Source organism: Parasteatoda tepidariorum, chromosome 3 (genome assembly GCF_043381705.1).
Source record: "Parasteatoda tepidariorum isolate YZ-2023 chromosome 3, CAS_Ptep_4.0, whole genome shotgun sequence".
Taxonomy (NCBI): Eukaryota; Metazoa; Arthropoda; class Arachnida; order Araneae; family Theridiidae; genus Parasteatoda; species Parasteatoda tepidariorum.
The window spans coordinates 73,909,323-73,916,160 of NC_092206.1; the positions used below are offsets into that span (position 1 = coordinate 73,909,323).

A 6,838-nucleotide genomic window follows, 5' to 3' on the forward strand; every position below is an offset into this window, starting at 1 on the left:
TCTGTGGCTTGTCACCAAGATTCAACCTTTTTGAAGGTCTTGGGGAGTATGCTACTGTCTTTCAGGCGGAGGTACTTGCTATTGTAAACTGTCTGCAGATAAATATTAAGAAAGGCTACCATGGTAAGCGGATTCTTATTTTCAGCGACAGTCAAGCAGCCTTGATGGCTCTTTACTCATTTCAAGTTAAATCAAAAATTGTTCTGGAATACAAGAATCTCCTAATAGAACTGGCAAAAAGGAATAAAAATCATTCTTATTTGGGTACCAGGGCATATGGGAATTGATGGTAATAAAAGAGCTGATGAACTCGCAAAACAGGGATCCTCTTTCAATCCAATAGGAACGGAACCCTTCTGTGGAATCAATATGAAGACTACAAAGAAGGCCGTCCTAAAATGGGAAAAATAGGAGATGAACAAAGTTTGGCGCAATTCTCCTGGACAAAAACATGATCAGCAGCCCTTCTGCAAAAATTGCTTCTGAAATTCTTAGGCTCCCAAGATTGAAGATTCAAACAATTGTAGGCTTCATCACTGGGCATTATCATTTCAGGAAACATCTACATAGATTGGGACTTTTCGAACAAAAACCAATGTGTCGGAAATGCCGTGAAGCGGTAGAATCAGCAGATCACATCCTATACGAATGTGATGCCCTCGCCCTTAGGCGCCTCACTACCTTAGGCAATCCATATCCTAAGGGACTGTCAGACTATATAAATAAAGTAGGCGACCCAAGACAATGGAACTAGGAAAAATTGGGCTTGGAGCATGGTACAAAATGCAACATGTGCAGAGGTGCCACATATCTGACAAGCTCAAGCAAGAAGAAGAACAGTTTGCAGGTATGATTTAATCTATGCAGGGTGGTACAGTACTGCGGTTACAATCTTAGAGTTAGAGAACATCAAAAGAAGAATTGCAGGGCAACCCATGGCCAAACATGCCGTCGCATGCCACTAGACGAGTTACCCTTTTATAAACTGGCTGTTCATGAGCATTTGAAACGATATTCTTATTAATATGAATTATTTTAATATTATGTTAATTTTAAAATAATTATTTTCAAGAAATTCATTCAAATAAGACTAGAAATGGCTGTTTTATTGTTAGTTGATGTTTTGGTGGCTAATTTGTAGAGTTTGGCAAGTCAATAGTCATCAGATTTTTAAACGGCATAAAAAGGAATTATTTCTGGTGCTATTTGAATACAAATTTTGACTAGTTCATGTTACCTCAGGCGACTAATATTTAATTAAAAGATATTGAAATTAGCAATTTATCTGGCATATTTTTTCAATTTGCTATTAAATGCGATTGAAGAAAACGTTTTAATTTTAAATCTGAATAATTTGAAATGTAAGTCATAGTGGTAGATACGATTGACTAAATAAAGAGGTAATAAATAAATAAAAATGAATTGAGTTTCTACCACTTTTTACATTTATAGTCGCCTGGAGCATCCCTGCTAGTAGTTTTCAGAAACTGCAATTAGCTGTTACCTAGAGAACCTATAATTAACAAAAAATTAAGGTAGGTTTCATAAGTACTTTAACTTTAGTTAAGTAAGTTAGTTAAGTTAGATAAGTACTTTAACTTAAAACTTAAGTTTTAATACTACTTTCCTTAAAATAAAATCACGACAGTTTAAAATTTGATGTATAAAAATTTTAACTGTTAACAAGTTGTGGTAAAAATGGTTGACCAAGTAACGCTACTCACAGATGGCGCTAGGGATTAAAAATCGCCATGAGACTTCCGGGTTACTACTTCCGATTGATTATTACCTCTGAGCTTGAAAAAGCCCATCCAATATTATTACTAGTAATCGAAATGGTTTACAGGTGGCGCAGAGCAGGAACTCTACCTATCGCACCACTCTGCATGTTTTCCGTATTAGCGTGTGGATAGTCAGAGGAGAAGGATCCATGTTAGTTTCTGTCTTGATTTTCGCAAAGATTAAAAAGTTTAAGTTAGGAAATGACACGGAACTGAAGACTGCATTAAACATAGTTTTAAAAGAGAGCGTTGTGAAAATTTTAGGAAATATTTTCGACAATTAAATACTTAAAAATATTATGGAAGGGGAAAATATCATACTGTATTTCCATACAACTGAGGAGAGGAGGAAAAGGAAGAGGGCAGAATCAAGAGATGGAACCAGATGGCTATTTTGGCTCGAGCAGTCAGAACAATCGAGATAAAATGACGCATTGTTGCGGTCTTAATGGCGTAAGAAATTTCTACAATAAAAACAAGCAACAAAAAAAGCATGCTATACAAAGCCATTATTAGACCTGTGCTTACATATGGCTCAGAAACCTGCGACGTGACAAAATCACATGAAAATAGATTAGCCATCTTTGAGCGAATGGTTTCAAGAAGGATTCTGAGTGCAGTGGTAAACAATGGTATATAGAAGCAGAGCTATTATAATGAGATAACATCAATGGTGTATGGAGGCTCATACATAAATAATAATGAGTGAACAACAATGGTATATAGAAGCACATATATAATAATGCGAAAACAACAATGGTATGTGGAGGCACATATATAATAATGAAAGAACAGCAGTTGTGTATGGAGGCACATTTGTAACAATGAGAGAACATATAAATGGAGTCACAAATATAATAATGAGAGAGCAACAATGGTATATGGAATCACATATATAAGAATGAGAGAACAATGGTGTATGAAGTCACAGATGTAATAATGAGTTATATAGGCTATATAAAGTGGCAGAGAGTATCCATTATATTAGTGTAAATCATAAATCTGCTGGACACATCTGCCAAATGGAACAATCTTCCTTAACATTCAGAGTCGTATTGCAAACAGATAAAGACACAAGCCAGAGACAGGCCCTGACTAAGATGAATTGATTGCATTAATAAAGATTTCAAAGAACTTAAAGGGAAAAACTGAAAAATCCTCGTGTCGAAGAGAGTGGAATGGAAAAAAATCCTAAAGAAAGCCTTGGCTCACAAAGAGCTGTCGAGTTAATAAAGAAGAAGTTATCTAAGTCAACTCTTCCAATTTGGGTATAAAATAGCAGTATTAAGTATTATCAACAAATAAGTATTAGATAGCATGTATTTTGATGAGCACGTATACCTTGTTTTTGCATTATCGATTTTAAAAGTAGACTGATTGAGATTCCAGTCCTTATCTCTTTTTTTAAATAAAATAAATTAATAGAAGCCATTGCCCTCAATATGTTATAATATAACATAATTGTATACAATTTTTTTCCAAGCTTCATCAGCATTGGCACGACAGCCCTTTGTGAGCCTGGGCCTTCCTCAGAAGCTTTTCCCATTCTGCCCTTCTTACAGCAATTGTTTTCCGGTTCTTTACTTTTAGGATGGCAAAATCCTCATCTACACAGTCCTTCCATCTCTTTTTGGGCCTTCCTCTTGGCCTTTTATTGGAGGGGGTTGCATTAGAGACTCTCAATGCTGTTCGTTCTGGGCTCATTCTCACTACATGCCCGGCCCATCTCATTCTACTTAATTTAATAGATTTAATGATATCATCGCCATCAAAGATCCTATATATTTCAAAATTATATCTTTTCCTCCAGTTGTCGTTATCGAGTATAGGCCAAAGATTGTTCGTAGGACCTTCCTTTCGAAGGTTGCTAATAACTTCTCTTCCCTTTTTGTTAAAGTCCATGTCTCTGAAGCATAAGTCAAAACTGACTTGATTAATACCTTATAAAGTAAGACCTTAGTCTTTCGCTTTATTAAGTGAGATTTTAATAATGATCTTAAACCATAGAAGCAGCGATTGGCTGCGATTATTCTTTTTCTGATTTCAGGATTGATGTCATTTTGATAGTTTATTTTACAGATTCAAATTTAAAAGAATCTATTTTAAACAATTTAGGGATGGTTTCCATTGTACCACAATACATATATTTTGTTTTCTCCACATTCACTCTTAAGTTAATTTTCTAGCTGATTTTTCCAGTGCCAAAAAATTTTCACTCAGTGCTGTCCTAAATCTTGCGATGATATCTACATCATCGGCGTATGCCAAATTTCCAAGCTTATGTTTCGTAATTTCCTGGAATGCCTTTTTTTCATTTGCCGAAAACAATACACACAATTTTTCAATGAATTAAAATTAAAAACAGAAATACATTAATATGATTGCATTTATGTTCGTAAAATAACCTGGAAAAAGTTTTTCTGGGAATTAATTCTTTTTTAACAATAATTGATATAGAAAAAATAATTCCAATGTTCATATCGATAACTTTTTAGAATCATTCTTACGCCGAATAAATAAATAAAACCTCTGATATGATAGTTATATTAATTATAAGAGATTTCACAATGAAACAACCTTTTTAATTCGTTTCTAACTTTGCGCCTGTTACTTATAATTCTAGTAGAGTACTGATAACATACTAAAAACATGAAGGTAGATTTAATAAAATGGATAATACTTCTGTCAATATTTAGTATTATCGTTTGCGATGAAAGCAACCATTTGGTAATGTAAGCTTGGTTTAACTCTAGCATTTAACCAGAATGCACTTTTATATTTGTAACAGAATTTAAAATGCACTTTATTTAGCTCTGATTATTAGGATGAAATGTTTTTTTTTCCAAGAGCAGAATTTTGAAATGCATCCCCTTTCACTCATGGAAATCGTTTGCATTTATGTTCTAAAACAAAGATTCAAAATTTAAAATGCACTTCATGTATGCAAATTACAGGCATTTATATTTTCCCTTAAAGAATGTTAATATATTAGCGTTAAAAATGTAATACGTTTTCTTCTTTCAACAAATGTTTTTTTTTTTAACTTAATGATAAGTTATTGAAATTCATAAGATCTTTTGCATAGGACATTTTTGTCCTCAACATCTTTATGTTAACAAATGTGCTAACATAAAGTGTGGAAGATACGGAGTTTTTGTGGAACATAAGGAGCTGTATAAAAATAAATCCTATTGCTTTCTGTCCTTTGATCACCAACAGTTGAATATTTAACACTTAGATTAAAACATATTCAATACGTTTAATTCCACGTAACGTTATTCGCTAACCTTTAAAACTACTGTTTTAAAGCAAAGCAGCTTAAGCATCGCAAACTGAAGCAGACAATATAAAATAGCATCATAGCAGGCTATCATTTTCTTTCTCATTTTCAAAAAAAAGAGTAGAGGAAGTTTTGTATGCTTTGTAATTTATCAAATCTTACACTGTAAGAACTATGTTGTAGCTTACCGCATTTCTAAGCTTTATATTGTAACAAAATGGAATTTATCCTGTTTATTTTGCAGATTGATGAGACGGTAAAAAATAAATCGTATGTGTTCCAAACAGAAAATGATGGCAGCTCGAATGAATGTAATCCAGTCAGTGGTGTATCCTGCCAAAGCAAACTTCCAATTCAAGACGTTAGAAGAGATGTGATGGATATAACTATATCTAAGCGTAGTTCCCACGTGAGTAAAATAATATTAATATTAATTCCTAAACCTCTGCAAATCAATCCTTAGTGTAAATCCTTTGTGTTCTTCCAATGTAGTGACTTAGTTTGTCAACTGGTATTTTTTTACATGCATAATTTGGTTTTTAACTAGATGTCTAGTTTCTGAATTCCAATATAAATGCTGTTCTTCGCTGCTACCTACTTTCCTTAACTAAATACTTCCCTAATTTTCTCTACTATTTTATAAATGGACATTTGAACACTGAGTCTAGTTTTTTGATGTTTAATAAACTCATTGGCTTGTTGGTTTCGATTCTTTAGGCATAATAGACGGGGGTTAATATGTTTTGCTAGAGTCAAGATAGTCAAATAGAGCACATATGTTAGACAACCATTAAAAATATAGGTGAAGGTAGGGGAACGTTGATGACGTAAATAATTAATTAGTTTTACTATATGGGTCATTTATAAAAAAAACTTTCACGTTTGATGTCCCATGATTTTAAGCAATCTTAATCACTGAAATAAAATTTCAAATAACATTTTTAAGCATTCAAATTAATTTATTATAAGTTATTAGTATATATGGATACATATAAATTAGTATTTTGAAAATAATGTACGCGCAAGATCTTTTTATTACGTTACATACAACTAAATTGCTATGTCCCAGCCTTCGTATTTAACTGCAATTAAACCAGCTGTTAATTGGAAAAAATTTTAGTTCATCTATTTGTGAAAATTGTGTTACATGAAATATATAGAACAGATTATCTAAACTGTAATTTTAAAATTTCTTTTTTAGAAAAAATCAAACATTTTAATGTTGTGCCAGAATTTTTTTCACTCTGTTAATACATTCTATTACCATAGTTAATGTCTTAAATTATTCAGTCGATTGTCTTAAATTAGGTCCCGTGGAAGTAGGCTTTTTAGTTTTTCCCGTTTTGTATAAACAATTCTTTGTATTGGAACTTGTACAAGTAAATTGACATCCAGTTTCTTTCTCCCCTCTGTTACTCTTTCACTCCGTTTCCATACTCACGATAGTTAATTGTAAATGCAGAATAGTTTTAAGTGAATTAGCTTTATCAATTTTTGTTTCATAGTTGTAATACAGTTAATCTTTCTGACTAAATTTAAACTTTAAAAATCAGAAATAAATTTAAGAATTTTTTCTTCATGTTTTCCTTTTAAATCATAATGTTAGATACTACACTGAAGAGCCAAAAAAACTGGTATACCTGCCTAATATCGTGTAGGATACCCGCGAGTACGCAGAAGCGCCGCAACACGACATGGCATGGATTCGATCAATGTGTGAAGTAGTGCTGGAGATAATTGACACCATGAATCCTGCAGGGCTGTCCATAAACCAGTG

General features: G+C 32.9%; 1 long non-coding RNA gene across 1 annotated transcript in view; it reads left to right on the forward strand.

Moving 5' to 3' along the window:
• Positions 1-4,366: 4,366 nt before the first annotated feature.
• The window catches only part of LOC107445897 (uncharacterized), an 8,051-nt gene continuing 5,579 nt past the window's right edge, over positions 4,367-6,838 (forward strand). Inside the window, exons 1-2 of the long non-coding RNA XR_011636508.1 lie at positions 4,367-4,508; positions 5,306-5,470. This is a non-coding gene — a long non-coding RNA (uncharacterized lncRNA). The remainder of the gene's footprint in view (positions 4,509-5,305; positions 5,471-6,838) is intronic.